Source organism: Uranotaenia lowii, chromosome 3 (assembly GCF_029784155.1).
Source record: "Uranotaenia lowii strain MFRU-FL chromosome 3, ASM2978415v1, whole genome shotgun sequence".
Classification (NCBI taxonomy): domain Eukaryota; kingdom Metazoa; phylum Arthropoda; class Insecta; order Diptera; family Culicidae; genus Uranotaenia; species Uranotaenia lowii.
Genome location: NC_073693.1, coordinates 201,325,900 through 201,342,507, shown reverse-complemented (window position 1 = coordinate 201,342,507; position 16,608 = coordinate 201,325,900). Strand labels below are relative to the sequence as shown.

The following is a 16,608-nucleotide window of genomic DNA, read 5'->3' as shown; positions in this document are numbered from 1 at the left end:
AATTCTTACAGGTTCAAAATTAAATCAGATTGCTTAAAGCATCAGAAATCTGAGAAATATTGTACGCAAAATGCTCTCGATGTTTACGTAACGTCATGAAATTGATTTTTATTGAGCGATTTAATTTAAAAGAACTTACCAAGTATAACCTTCTTTTCTTCTTCGAAGAAAAACAAAATAAACCTGCAGTCTAAAAAGTTGGCCGCTTATTACTGGAATTCACGCGATCTGGTGTCTGCGAAAAGATGCTAACGGAAAGTAATGTAAACTGCATTCACAAACACTCCACAATCACTCGAATTTTACAGTCCTAAAATTCAAACCAGCCTGTAAATAATGTTCTCACTTAAAAATAATGCTTCCACCTGTAAAGCTACAGTACATGTCCTGCTCCTTTTTGTTACAGGACATTTGCTGTAATATCGAATGATTTATCATTTATTTTTCAACCAATCAATTGAAAATTACGTGATTTCGAAATTACAGGTTGAATTATTTTGAAGGTAACCATTTTCAATGACACGTAATTGTCCATATTTTTTTCTGTGTAGGACCATTTAAACTGCCCAGTTTGCCGCTACTGATAGCCGCCTTAGGATGGAACCATAAGCAGCACCCCAAGAAGATGATCAGCATAATTAATTTATTGATCCTTTTGACCTAGAGGAGCCCGACGATAGCCACGCTGACGGAGGCTTTGAAGAACTGAAAACGTGTGAGGCCTTCCGAGGGAGACGGAAACGGGTGATAAAATTTTTGCAGATTATGATATTGCCATCATGATAAATTGGAAAGTGGGCTGAAATTTGTATTTCTAGCGGAATTATGGTTTTTGTTCGCACTAGGTCATTTGGAGCCACACGGTTTATGGTACCCTATTTTTATACTATATTTGAATTCATTCTGTATAGATAAGCTTAATAACTCCAATGTATTCTTTCGGCAATTCCGAAGTTTCAAAACATGTAGCATATGGATGGACAAGATTTTCCCAATGATTGCACCTACTCAACCATGTTTGCTTTCGGCGAAAGAAGCTGAATGTGTGTGGCATAAAGTTGCCCGGATCGAGAAGCAGGTTGAAAATAATTAGCGGATAGCTAGTGTAACTTAAGGGATACGGGATTAGCGTTTTATCGTTGGATATAATTTTCTTTCCCGAAGATATGGCATACGCGGCTAAACTGGTTCATAACCATCATTGCATTAGCGCGGAGGAAGCACTTTGTAAAACGTCGGAAAGATCTCGTAACTATTGCGTATTGGGATAGGCCTGAGTGGGTTGAAATGGAGTCAATCCGAGGGGATAGAAGAAGCAGCACACGTATTTTCTACACCTCTCGCAACTTCTAGGCAGCAGGAAGTTTAGGATAACTGCTACAGGGATAACATCTTTATTACTGGCAGACGTCCATCGTCTTGGTCGTTTTGTAATTGCGATCTCGTGGGACCTAACAAGTGCACCATCGATAATATACCCTCGGCTAGGTCTTTGAGAAGAGACCCCCACCATTCAGGGCTTCCCAAAGCATAGCTAACGATTTTCTAGCTCCTCCAGGCCCAGGGAATCGCTATTTGGAGATTTACTGCGATGTCAACTGGCATCTATTAATATTTTTTTTCTAGATTTAATTAGATGCCGTCTTCCCCGTTTAATTATCACACACAGACCGGAATCATTAGGTACTGAAACACCTGAGGACGAGTTACGAGATTTCGATAAAAGGACAGTTAATTGAGGCAGTAGCTAAACAACCGACATCGTTGGGTTGCGTGTCCCAACTAGAAAAACATAAATATTTTCCTACATGATTAGAATTTTATCCAGCCGGAAGACCTTGTCGATACGCAAATGTAGCTGTGCATAATTTACGCTGAGTTATTTTATCGCCTTGTGATACTCAAATGCTGAAACTGGTGAATTGTTTTGCACTTATGACTTTACAGGATTCGATAAGGAAAAGTCGTATTTTTTTAGTTCAGTTTATTTAACCGGTAGAATGATCTTTCCCAAAACATGAACAGATTAGAACGATAGTATCGATAACACAGGTAAACAGCATTGTTCTTGGTCTGATAGGTTTTAAAACAGTTCTTTAAGAAACTGTGTGTCAGAATTGATCCGTTTCAAAGTTCAAATTGTAGAGCTTTACGTTTGAATAAATACACAATAACATAAACAAGTTAAGGACATTACCTTTTCGTTTGCTATCCATCTCTCACATAATCTGACGATCTTAGAAAGGAAGATGCAAATGCACTGAATCATTTTTGCATTATTTTTTGGTTAAAACTGAGCAATCAATTTGTGTCAAAACGAAACAAAACCTTACAAGACTATTGTTTCATAAATAAAAATGTTACATGCTCAGGAGACTAAGTCGATTCGAGTCATTTTTAAGTTCTTATGGTCTGAGGTTTGGAAGGTTTCGTTCTTATTAAAAACACCTGATCCAAGATTTTTTGAACATTTTTTAAGTAAAATGTAAGTAAAATGTAAGTAAATTTTTACAAAGTAAATTTAATTCTTAGGTTTGTATCTTTGAAAAATTTAAAATATTGTTCTGGAAAATCAACAAAATTTGATTTTTCTTCTGTGGAACCGAGATTTCTAAAGTTTATTGTGCCAATTCTTTAACGAAATTTTTGTACTGAAGAGCTTTATTGAAGACCATAACTTCGTAACTTATATGGCAAAAGTTAAAAGCTTGTGGATAGATGTACCTATGTGTTTCTTTCTGCATTAAAAAAAAAACAATTTTTTTTGTATTTTTCCTACTGTTCTGATAAGGAACAGCTAATAAAATCGAAAAAAATCTGATTAGATGAAAATTTTGGAGGGTAAACCCCTGTTGAGTGTCAAAATCAGAATAAATATAAGGATCAGAAATTTGTAGTTTAGTGGATGTAACAGCAGATGTAAAGCAGATCTGTTACATCCGCTAAACTATAAATTTCTGATCCTTATATTTATTCTGATTTTGTTACAAATCAGGGGTCTACCTTCCAAAATTTTCATCGGATTTTCGAGACTTATCGTCAAACTTTTTCTGTTGTTCAGATTTCTTAAAATTGAATTCGATCTTGAAGTTCTTCAAGATTGTTGCAAACATTTCGTAAAAGACATCAATTTGTCTTAAAAATAATTTAAACCCTTTTTTAGTAGAGAAATTTAGCCGAAACATATTTAAAATGCTTTTTTTTCTCACTTGGAGTTGAAACATCACGATAGTAAAACGTAATCCGAATTTCAATAAATTGCCACAAATCGGATAAAATTTTGCTTGTATCAAACTTGCATCTTTGTTTTTGCTTTATACACATCAAAAATTCTACCGTCTGCGGGAGTAGCGGTCGGCCTTTCAACGGTGATAACTCGCTGGGACGGCATACTCAGAAATGAATTATTATCGCTTGAAAAGGTGAGTTTTTAATTCAATTGATTTGATTGATTCTATTTCTATTGAAACCATCTGCTTTCAGATCAAAATTATCAAACCTCCGGCTTAGATTGAGAAAAAAGGCTGAAACGTACAGCTCAGACAATGACCCATCGATGATGGAAAGCAGTTGTTGAACTAGAAAAATCATGTTAACATTTTGAAAAATAAATTATATCAACATAAAAATCGAAATTAGAAAACAAAAAATCGTCTGCACAATTTTAAACGCCAGAAAGTAGACTCAAAAACAAACTCCAAACGAATATTTCACACATTTCAAACCTATGTGTGAAATTTTATAATGTTCATGTCATACATATTGCACTGAAATATTTCCTGAAACCTATGTGTGGCACATATTTTTTAATTGGGAGACAAATTGCAAAAGCTATGTAGGCAGACACATACCCCTAATGTGTCGAATTTTTGCAGTGTACCAATACATATAATTGAAATCCATCACAATCCATAACGGCACTTGATTAAGAATCTCACTATCTTTATATTTGATTGCATGTTGTTTCCTCCAAGGAATATATGATAGAAAAACCAATTCAAAACTGACAAATCAACTTTATAACTAAACAGATGTTTAAAGAAAAACATAACCTCCCGTTGAACTCCCAAGCAAAGAAGAACTGTTAAGTAACCTTTTATGTTCCTACTGAAACAAATATTTCAGGTTATAGCAACAAAATTCGATGTCCAACCAACTAATTTTACAAGAATTTGAATTTGACCGGAAAATATTGGAAACCTAATATTACATGGTGTTGAAATGTTTCTCATCAGCTCCCCCAGTCAGCGCTTAATATAATATGCTATCTTTCCCGTTACCCCAGACCAGGATAGCTAGATTCTTTAGGTATGCTACTCCGTTGCTTGCATATGTATTAGTAGGCCAACCAAAAAATAGTTAAAGAAATTCCACAAAAATGTATGGAATTTTTTTAAACTATGGGTTTTCTAGAAAAACTACTAATTTTAAAATTCTGCAAAAAATATAGAAATGTTAACCAATGTATTTACAATTCATTCAGCGCTTATGCGGTTGAAAAACATAACTTTTACGTGGATTTTTTATTGAGTTAAAAAAAATTGCTTTTTGCTAAATTCCTAATAACTGATTGTTTTTGAACTTTGTTGGACCTAAAATAAAATAGCATTCATGACAAGTTGCAACAAGTCATTTTTTAGCATATCTTTACAACTATATTTGCAAAAATGCTTTACGAAATTCGAATGTTTTGCAGAAATACTGCTAAATTTCCAAAAAAAAACTGTCTCGTAGTCAGAATATTGAAAGCATTAGAACATAAATTTTACTAATTTCAACACATGTTATTTCAAAGAATGCGACTGTATACTTATTTGAACAATAAGACCTCGCAATTTTCAATAAATTGTAATTTTGTTTCAAATCCCATACATAACGTTCGAAATTCCATAACTATTTTTGACCCTGCGTTTACACGGCTCTGTCGATTGAGGTTAAGCGCAATGTTTTACCTTCTTCTCTAGCTATCTTGACCCCAGACCACAGTTTAGATTCTCATGAATACTTCGCGGAACAAACCTTTTAGTGTGAATGTGCGTAATAAAAAAAAAACGTTAAATGTGAATGAAGTTTCCTACAGCAAAACCACATACACATACCAGTTGGCTCGAAAACACCTCTCTCTCTGACACTCTGTCTTCATCAATTATTAAGAAGGGCGCAACTTGGAAAAACTTAAAAATCTGGACGTAAAAATATGTGGTATTCAACCTTATTTTGATTATCAATTTTAGTGTGAACATAGAAAAACTTCAATCAGCAATCTTCTTCATTTTGGAACACAAGTATAAAATTTGGTTTTCGAATGTTGTCGCCTGACACTTATTTAGACATATTCAACAAATGTGCACATTGATTGACGTATCTATTAGTCTATATTTTAGTAGTAATTAACAAGGATAAAAAACAAATTTAAAATCCAAAACTTTGTCCCTTGTTAAAAATTAATACAAGCAACCAATTCATGGTTCGTCTCATTGCTACTGGTTCCTGCAAATTGAAAGGTACCATTAAACAAATACAACTACCTACGACCTCCCAGAGAAATTCGGAGAGGAAAAATCTTAACCATTCCTCGAAATTGTGTAGGGATTAGACATTACGTGCGAATTTAAAACCTAGATTTTGGCTTATGCATTATGCATTACTTATGGATTAAAAATAACAAAAAAAGGAAAGGTAAATATAATTGGATTGATCTCACCGAGCTCCATAGGCGTTTTGTCATGTTGAATTTCCCAATTTCTTCTGTTTTCGGCGGCCATCATCCATTCCAATACATACTACTGGAATCTATCACACTCACACTACACAATTATATCCCCGGTAGCTGTTCTTCTTCCAGCTGCTGGTATAGACCACACTACTACCATTATCCCCATTTTCACTATAGGTAGCCATTTTAGTTTCACTCGACAAATTAAAACTACTGATTCAAACACCGAAATATCTCTTTTACGGCACAGATCATCACCCAATTAAGCATTTTCCAGGCCTTCGCCCCTTTAGACATCACTTGTCACAACTTAAATCCCGTCCCACGACCGTTCTATTTAGAAATCACACAATTTTACGCGCGACCAAATGAATGACGACCGTTCGCGACTACCGTTAACTCTCCAAGTCTCAAATTAGTATTCTGCCTTTATTTGCTTCAAAAGCAATTTAGTTATGAGAAATGTATGTTTTAATTTTATTTCCAGAGTTTACCGTCTAACGAATGTGGAGAAGTATGTTTTACTTGTTTTAAATAAGCTAAATAGCTTATGGCTTTGATTGTATTTATTAGTTTTCAAATTATGCGAAAAAATATATGAAAACTCTTCCTCTTTCTCTCGTCTCCCCTCTGAAAGAAGGAATAGATGAGAATAAAGAAATTGTATCAAATAATTTTTTTTTTTCTATCTCCCCTCTGTATGGATGAAGTCTCTGTATATCAGTGGTTGTATTTGGTTGAGAATGAATTGATCAACCTTCTCTCGCTCAACGCTTTACTCGGAAGCAAAGGTTGCTTTGAGGCAGCGAAAACGACAAAACCGATGATGCATACGCTCTCAACATGGCCCGCCTTCACGAAGCAATATACCTACATTCGAGGCAGCGAATCAAAAAAACCAAACGAATGGCTCTCACTCATCTCCTGTTACATTCTTGAGGGAACCGAATTCAAAAGGCACAACAAACCCGAGTCTCCTCGTTTGTGCCTGGATCGAATACCCGAGGTTTTTCTGCTATTGCTATTATTGCACAGCAACCGCACACAGGCAGCTAGTTTTTTCGTTTCTTTTTCCTCCCCCCTCCTTGCTCCATACGTTGCGGGCCTATGCAATGCAATAAGTTCGGTTGTTGTCGTTAAGCCCGTTCAACAGCCAATTGAAATCGGTTTCAATCGATTTCGATTGGTAAATTGTTGTTCACTCAGCCAATGTTGTGATCGAAACTAATCCAATTGACGTTCAATGAAGCCAATCGGATTCGATCGAAACCAATCGAAATCGATCAAGCTCGAGAGCAGGATTCGTTTCTATCGGTTTCTATCGCACTAACACAAATGCAGTTGTTTACTGTCAAAAAACAGCTGATTCGGTTTGTTTTTAATTTTTAAGTTTGAAAGTGATGTCATTCGGTGTGGTGTCCCCTGTCGTGTACTGAGTACTGAGTCGGTGGTGCTGTGCCGTGCTAAGTCGGTGTCGGTGGTGCTGTGTTGGTCGGTGCTGCTGTGTCGGTGGTGCTGTGCCAATCATGCTGGGTCGGTGTTGCTGTGAAAGTCGTACTCTGCCTGGTATTCTGACTCGATGGTGCTGTGCCAGTGAGAGTGATGTCGGGCGATGTGGTGTCGGCGGTGCTGTGTCGGAGATGCAGTATTTAATAGCATCTTTCAGTGTAGTTGCTGCACCGAAGCAAATGTCGATTTAAGCGGACTAAATGTTAACCGTCATACGGTGCTCCCGCCCGGGGAGTGAAAAAAAAACGATGTTAGCAAATTAGTTTTGTTTTTTAAGTTAACCGGAGAATAAATTTATATAAGTTGTATATTGATATAAGAAATAAAATATTTAATAAAAATAAAACGCTAGCTTTTAAAAAAAACTTTATACGCATCGTTGTTTTTTTATTTTCTTTTACTTTTACTCAGTTTTTTTTGTTTTGGAAAATAAAATTAAAGATCATTTCGATTTTGCTTTTTTTAAATAAGACAATCAATCCAGAAACCTCACAGTGTATAGCTGAATAACAAAATGACAATAAACACAGCGCGTTAGTATTAGTGTCTGGCTGTTCATTCAGCAGCCTGATAGAAATCGATCGAAGTCAATTGGAAAAACAGCTGATCAACTGTCAATCCATTTCAATTGATTTCGATTGAGTTCTGTTGAACACACCTGTTGTTGCCTCAACCTTTGCGGCGAGGTTAAAGATGTTCTCCTCAACGACAGCTATCGGCTTGAATCCATCAAATTCAATAACGTAAATGAGTATGTGTGCCTCGTCTTCTTCATGCATCATGTAGCAACCGAACGTTGAGGGAGTTCGTTCGGGGCAGCAAATGAATAGTGTCTCTCAGAGCAGATCCTCCTCATGGGGGGAGGTTTGAATGAATGTATATGTATCGTCTCCTGTATAGCTAAGCGAAGCCTCAAAGCATGTAGGGGGAAGTGTTCCTAAATGCGCATGTTGGGTAATATGCGCATACAGCCGATTGAAAATATGGCTAAAGATTCATCATATCTAATCAGTGCAGTTTGAGGGTAGTACGCTTTTAACACATGGCATGGAAAAATTAAATTGTTATATAAAGTCTAAAAAAGTTAAAAATTCAAACAAGATTTTTGTCAGTTTTGTTATAATATATTGAACTTTAATTATTCTGCGTACAGATTCTGTGAACAAAAATTTTAATTGTTTTTCTTCCTTATTCATCTGGAAATCGGAAATTCAACAAATTGAAGCTTTTGGCAAAGTTGTAAATGATAAGATATTGCAATAACAGACAGGTTCTGAATGCCCATATCAAGGCAGGTTAAATGCATATATCAAGAAAAATAGATTGTTCTTATAAATTTTTTACTTTCTTTCTTTTAAACATTAAATCTACGCTCAAATCACGATCTTACAGCGAAAAAAGAAGAACTTCATACTGATCTGATAGAAATACAATATGAACAAAAAATTACCATGAAATATGGCCATATGGCACACTTAACTATGTTTCATGCAAAAGAACTAGTGATGTAAAAAATTTCACCAGAATTTCACTCTTGACGTATGCTTAACATCCGTTTCTACCATTTTCAATTAAATAATTTCAAAATATTGCAAGTTTAAATGAAATATAGCTTTTAACATAAATATGCGCATTTAGCCCGCCGGTTTCGGAAATCGGCTATTTTGACTTCTTTTATTATAAAATTATTTCCACAAAAACTGTAAGAGATTTTAACAGAAAAAATGCTCTAACGTATAGAAAACAGATGTCCGCTCATGTGCATATACTTTTCAGACTCCTATCTATCGGAATATGGGAGAAAATGAGGGTTTTCCTTAATATGCGCATATAGCCCGCCTCTCCCCTATTTTGAGAGCCTCTGATGAGAAAATTGGTGAGGATTTCAATCACTGCTGTATATGTCTCAAATCATCATAGAAATATTTCTCGTATCTCAACACCCTGCCATGAAAAAATAACTTGGTCTTTTACTTGGTCAGGAATAGATATCCTAATAAAAAAGTAAAGGAGGTAGTAATTTAGCTACAACCTCTAAACGTAGAAATATGCTATTTTTTTCTTGTCAATGTATAGCATGTATAGAATAGGTGAACTTATGGTGTATTATCGTAATGACCAACATGTGACATTGTCAAAATGGCAATATCTGACTGTATGACATATTTCAACAATATAACAGAATTTGACATAATCTAATCACGAAACATAATCTGAGCATGCATTGAAATCAGTCCATGTGACATAATTGGATCATGCAACATAATCCGACCATGTAACATAATCCGACCATGTGACATAATTCTATCATGGAACATAATCAGACCATGTGACATAATGGGACTATGTTACATAATCGGACCATGTGACATACATAATCCAATCATGCAACCTAATCGACCATTTGACATAGTCTCACCATGCAACATATTCAATCATGTAACATAATCCGACCATGAAACATAATCGAACCATTTGACATAATCCGATCACGCAACATAATCGGCCATGTGAAATAATCAGTCCATGAAACATAATCGGACCATGTGACATCATCTGATCGTGCAACATAATTCGACTATGTGATATAATCTGACCCTGTTACATAATCCAATCAAGCAACATGACATAACCTGATCATGCAACATAATCGGCCATGCTTTTTTTTAATTCTTTTTTCTAGGATTTTAACGCTGTCGCGTTATTCATCCCCTAATAATCGGCCATGCGACATAATCCGATCATGCAACAAAATCGGACCATGTGACATAATCCGACCATGCAGCATAATCGGACCATGTGACATAATCCGATCATGCAACATAATCTGACAACGGTAGAATTTTCATTTATTTGCAGAAATGCAATGATTTTTTCGATAATCCGTAAAAAACCCGTAGTTTGTGTAAAAAATTTGATGAAAATCACTTGTTTTTTTTTATGTCTTTATTATAAAGTTTTTCAGCTTTCAGCTGGTTCATCTCTTAAAATCACTTGTAAATTAATCATATTGTGTCAAATATTACGATGTTTTTGTATAGGAGCCTCCCCCTGCCGTGTCGTGCCGTGACGTACATCCATTTTTCGTTTTCGACAATATAAGCGTTTTTCTCTTTCTCTCTTTTTCTCCATTATCTAATTACTCTGGGACTTCATGAAATATATGTAAAATCTATGTAAAAATGTAAAAAGTATTTAGCCTTTTGTAGTAATGCAACTCGTTAATTTGCATACAATTGCTTCAAATACACATACGTCACTTCGGTGAATAAACGTTGATTTTCTTTTAACGATTATTTGACGAAGTGACGTTTATCCATAGTTTCTTCATAAGGAGCTCAGCTATCTTATGACCTTAAGAGCTGAAAGTTGACATGAACGCTCATTTCTATCAGAAATGATGAAATATGATTTTCATTTTGAAAGTGTTAAGTTTTTAAAAAGGTCTTCCGCTGCTTAAGCAATATTGAACTGCCAATTGATTTTAAATTTTATATTTTAGGTCGGTGCAAAATATGTGACCATCCGAGTCAATTACTATTTTGGCGTTATTGCTTATAATGCATCGGATTGCGATATAAACCATGGGCTCGTGGGGGTTTTGTAAAACTGTCAATTGATTTTTTTTAGTTGAAATTCTGGTCAAAGGCCAGCTTAAAGGGTGGACTATTCAATATGTTGTGATAATTTCAGTTAAAAACATCGGATGAACATTCAGATACACAGTTTTGGATTAAAAGTTGTACAAAGTTTGATGGAAGTCGACCTACTAGTTTTTGCTCGGCAGATTGAAAAATGCGTGTGAAATCCAAACCCTAGAAAGATTTTCATGTGAAAGTGAAAAGTTTTCATTAAAATTCATAAATAACGTTGCTTTGGGAATCAAAATCAAATGTATTGTCACAAAAACATATATTGATTCAAAAATTTGTGCTAAATAATATTTTGATTAAAGGCCTCAAACGGGAATCGTCCATATGAATTATTAATTTTATTTAGATATTTTCGAAATTACCGAAGAATAATCCAGCCTTCTCATGTAGAAGATTTTCTTAACCCAGCAATTCAATTTTTTTTTAAACTTGCATTTGTTTCAAAATTTATACAAAAAACACTCATTGTATCAGATTTTACCGATATTTTGTATGAAAGTCCCCTTCTCCCCATTTTGAGATGGGATGGTACAGTCAAAATTGTCAAAAATTTATATCGTGACGCTCTAATCGTTGAGAAATTTTATTTTGTGCCCCTGTCCTAGAGCGTAGTCGTAAGTAATTTTACGCCAAAATGATGCTGATTCATTCTGATATTATAAATTCAGTTTTGAAGGAAGTCTACTAAAAAATTTAAAAGTAAAATGTGGACGAATGTCTGAAGCTTTTTCCTTGTTCTTGCAGTTTTTTATTATAATTTAACCAAATCAAAGTTTAACTACCCCACTTATTTCAAAACAGACAAACCTTTGAAAAGATTCTGATTTGTAAACAATGATGATTGGCTCAGTTCACGCAATCTTGTTCTATGTTCAATATATATTTGTAGCTAGACAAGACGGATTGTTATCTCAAACTCCAGTTTGAGTAAATATATTTCAATCACTGAGAAATGGTCCTTTTGGCGAAAATTTTTCTGCGAAATGATTCATTCTGGCGATAAACTTTCTGGACAAACAAATCGGGGAAATGGTAATTCCTGACGATTGAAATTGTGGGAGGGCAAACGTTTTCGGGAAAAAGAAATACAACCGGGAAGATGTCCCAAATTTTCCAATGACCTATCAGTTTTCTCACTTCTAAAAAAAATATTCAAAGTTCACGTAGTTTACAGTTTGTGGATATCGCAGAATCTGCACCAAAATTCTCCAAATAACACATCGTAGTTCTGATCACGAATTTATTACATCGTAGTATGCATACGCTGATAATATATACAAAAAGAACAGTTAAATCCTTTTATCCCAATCAACTTAATGTTTCCAATTCACCCTCTAATCGAACCGATTTATTCTTTCCTCTCAATCTTGTCTTAAGCAGCGGTGCGTCTGAAAGAGCTTAAAACATAAAACGATCGTTATGACTATTGTTATGATCATAAGCCCAAAACACTGACCTAAGTCTCCCGGCCTAACAGATTAGTCATGCTTCCTACAAAATTAAAAGCGTTGAAACGATGTGACTTGTGGCTTGGAGGTAGGTATTGAAAACATCTCTATTCGATCGTTTTCCAGATTTACAAGTTAATCTTTCCCAAGGCCCCAGCCAGTCAGACAGATAGACAGACATATCAACATCAAACCTTTCTCTCGAAAGAATCAATTAATTGCTTTCCCATGGCCGGTCTTCAATCATTCTGTAACTGGCTCTAACCTTCCGAAAATGGTTCTTTTCTTCAGAACGCCGCGCCGTGCGGCCATCTAAGAACAAATGAAGCCACTTATTGATGGGCGCATTCGAATGATAGAGAGAATGTAGGGGGAAATTCTGAGCCAAGATCCGTTAGAGTGGCTCGTCCAGATCTCACCTCCTATGTAATTATCTAGTAGGAGGAATGAAAAATTGTGCTTTACTTCCTTGGTTGCCGCCCATCATTTTCGAGAAGTGCGTTAGATTGTATTATGATGGATACGGTACATTTCCTAGACAAACAACTCGCGTCTGAGAAACAGCTGGGCTCGACTGGTTCTTTTCCATATAATAATTCTTCATCTTCAGTTCACTCTCTTTGCCCGCGTGCTTTTAATACGGTTTACTGATTACTCTCAAAAGAATTAAGGTTGAGTTGAGTGAGACCTAAACTGCTAAAAGCAAAGTCACATACAAATGGATCCCTCCCATCACAATTTCCGTATGTTGGGTTAGTCATCAACCAGAAGAGTCCGGTTTTTGTAAAAGATGCATTTATCCATTGAAAAAACCGATCAGCTAATTATCGAATGTCAAACACGGGATAAGCCTCCTCCCGACTGGAACGTAACTCGTTGGACAACCATCATCAAATTCTCATTAATCATACACTGGGAATTGGGACAAAGTCGACTATTTGTCGAAAGGCATTCCACGGAGATTGAGTTAAAAGGTGAGCTAAGATTAATTACTTATGACAGCTGGGAGACCGTCATTACCAGGTACTTAACGAATTTGTTGCACTCTATCAGAAAACTTTCATGGTATGAAAGAACCTTGGACATCTTTTTGGTCATTTGCTTAATAAGAAGATACATTAGGTGGGGTCAACTCTAGAATTTTCTTCTGCAGAAGTCGGTATTCTGCATTGGCTTTTTTCAGCATTAACTGATAAGCCTTAATCTGGCCTGTAGACTGCTTCACCGTCTTGAGGGGCACTGTATTGAGCAGACGTCTCACTTTTCTATTTTTTCTGATCAATTGCTATCTGAACCTTTAGTGTTCAGATTACTGCTGAAACTTGCCATTTGGAATCAATTAAACGTACACACGAATTTGAAAAAAAAAAAATCACTAGTTTACAACAATAATCAGGACAAACAAACGGAAAATAATAAAAAGATAGAAACTACCGAGATTGAAAGTTGAATGCTGGTGAAACCCAAAAAGGTGACTTTTGCCTCACCGAGGTGAAACTCACCTCAAAACGAGGTAAAGTTTACCTAAATCGAGTAGACAAAAAGGTTGAATTCACCTAGAAAAAAAGGTGAATGCTAAAAAGGGACCCTGGAAAAAAAAACTACCCCAGTTTCTCGGTAAATTTTACCTTTTTATCATTTTCCGTGCATTTCACTTTTAGCTATAGGGTGTCTCATTATGTTTAAGCACGATTTTGATACATTTCTGCTCATTCCGAATGACGTTAGAACAGCTGATTTCCGTTGTGTGTTGTTGTTTTCATGATTTTCGTGAAAATGAGAAGCATTTATACGGAAAAGCACAAAAATATCATGCATAAATGTTTTTCCTGCACAACATTTCGCTGAGTCAGATAGCGAAAATAGAAGAAGTTATAGGCAGGTGAGAGCGGTTCGAAAAGCGATTCTGAAGCATGGAAAGGAAAGCAGCTTCTATAACAATAAATATGGGCAAAACCGGGTCCGGTGGACAAAACTTTAAACCGAAAAGTCATGCGTGTTTGCATCAGTGAGAAGACTGCCTCAGTTCGGGATGTACCCAAAAATGGGATTTTTGGGTCTAAAGACATAAAACAAGCAGAAGAAGCCGTAGCGAAGTTTAAAACAAGCTTCTTCTGTCTGTCTGTCTTCTGATATGATTAACTGCTGAGTGGAAAACCGATGTGCGTTATCATCAACGAAGGAATCTACTGCAAGTAGATTACAAAACGCTTCCGGGTAATCAGTATTCAGGCCAAAGTGTTACGAGACGAAGAAATCAATTACTACCGAAAAATTCGGTCAAAATGCAATGGTTTGACAAGCTATATGCGAGTGTGGCATGCTTTCCGAGCCGTTCGTGTCCACACTGACACCATGAATATAGATGTTTACATAGGAGAGTGCCTGAAACGTTGCCTGTTCTCCATGACCCACAATCATGATCACCTGGTAATGTTTTGGCCGAAACTGGCATCAGTTCTCTATTCAAAGGACACGATGACTTGGTACCAATCCAACAAAGATCAGATCGCACTGGATGAAAAGAATCCTCCAAATTGTCTTCAAGCGAGACCGATTGAAACTTTTTTAGTCCTTATCAAACCGTATTTGAGAAAACATGTAAAACCTGCAGATTCTATCGAAAGCTTCGGAAAAGATTGGAAAAAGTTGTCAAAATCACCACAAATCAGTCTGTGCTGAAGCTCATAAACAGTCTTTGATCAAAAATTCGATCAATGGCTTTCGATTGACCGGAATCGAATTTTGTATTGGATCACTGTAAAAGAAGACTATAGAGAACATAAACTATAAAAAATGCATTTGCTCCTAAGTGTGTTTATACTGCTCAATTTAATTTCAACATAATGGGGCACCCTATACTTGGAGTGGTGATTTTTTACTTAAGTTCACTTCACAGAAAATGTTCTGGGTTTCATGCAACCGTATTATTTCATCACAAGAATTTCTAGAACTTTCCGGAACTACAAAATTCTTCAAGCCTATGACAATGGATCACTGGAAAAAGTTAATTTTCCGAGTGGAGTCGCCACTAGCGCTCAGAGCTGTCAAACCTCATGTTCTAAGTAGCATAAAAAACATAGAAATATCAACAAAACATGGCACTTTGTTGCACTATGAGAGATCACGCGGATAAAAATCGAAAAAAAATATCTAAATATTTCATGAAAGTAGACACTTTGTTTAAGAAAAACTTAAATTTCAGAACTCTTCCATTCTGAAGATATTGAAAAATGAAGAAAAACTACACAAATATATAAAGAGAACTAAAAACGCAAAGTTTGATCTCTGATAATGAAAAAAACTTCTGCGTCTAATGTATTGTTCTTAACGTTATTCTCTATAAAAATTATGTGATGAGTGGCTTCAGAGTCACTTATAAGAAGATAAAGCATGACAAAATGAGAAAATCAGAAATACAGAAATAAAATGAAATAATCAAAGATCATTTAAGTCCGGCTGATTGTTTCTTCCAAGTTTTACGTGGATATTTAAACAAGTTCTGAAGAGTTGAGCTCCGATCTGAAGATTTGGAGCTTTTTGAGAATTTCACCATTGTCAGTTTTTGGACCTACCCTCTACCCTATAAAACGAGCTGATCAGCTTTCCAGGTCACCCATCTTTGACTTGTAAACTATGCACCCTAATGGGCAACTTGTATTATGTGTATAGCACAAAACCGAATAGCGACAGTTTTACTAGCGACACTTTTTACTAGCGAGATTTCTGTCATTCGCAGGTGTGTTTTCTTTTTTTTTCAGTCCAGTAGGCGATTTCAATGTTGTTTAGAAACATTGTTTGAGTTGTCTCCTAGGAAACTCGCGTTGCGTCGTTATTTAACGTCGCGGCGTATGTAACGGGGCGTTAGTAGACAAAGCTACTATGGTTTTCAGCGCTCATATTTTGGTTTTTATCTGCATGTATTATATTGTCCTAACTATTCAAGCGTGTTTTTTTACAAATTAGAGCTGGCTAGAATTAGGGTCTGAGTTCGCACACATACATGTACAATTACAATAAGCCACTTTCAAATTGAGATCTTGAAATGTTAACTTATGGTCAGTTTTGGTAAATTTCGCCCGTCACGCTTGACCCGACTAGTTTTGTTTCATCAAACGACTGACACTGTTCTCAATTGACGGAGCCTCCCCAGACAACCAGAAGTCGTATTTTCTTTTACAGATTACATCGTATAGAATGTTATTTATATTCATTTTCGTATATCTGCACCTACAATGTGCGATCCATGCATATTCTTTATCGTATTTAAAAGCATTGCATG

At 35.8% G+C, this 16,608-nt stretch overlaps 1 protein-coding gene across 1 annotated transcript in view; it reads right to left on the bottom strand.

The window, feature by feature from the left end:
- Positions 1-16,608, bottom strand: part of LOC129758233 (serine proteinase stubble) — a 617,997-nt gene that overhangs the window by 509,416 nt on the left and 91,973 nt on the right. The gene's annotated exons all lie outside the window — the stretch shown is intronic.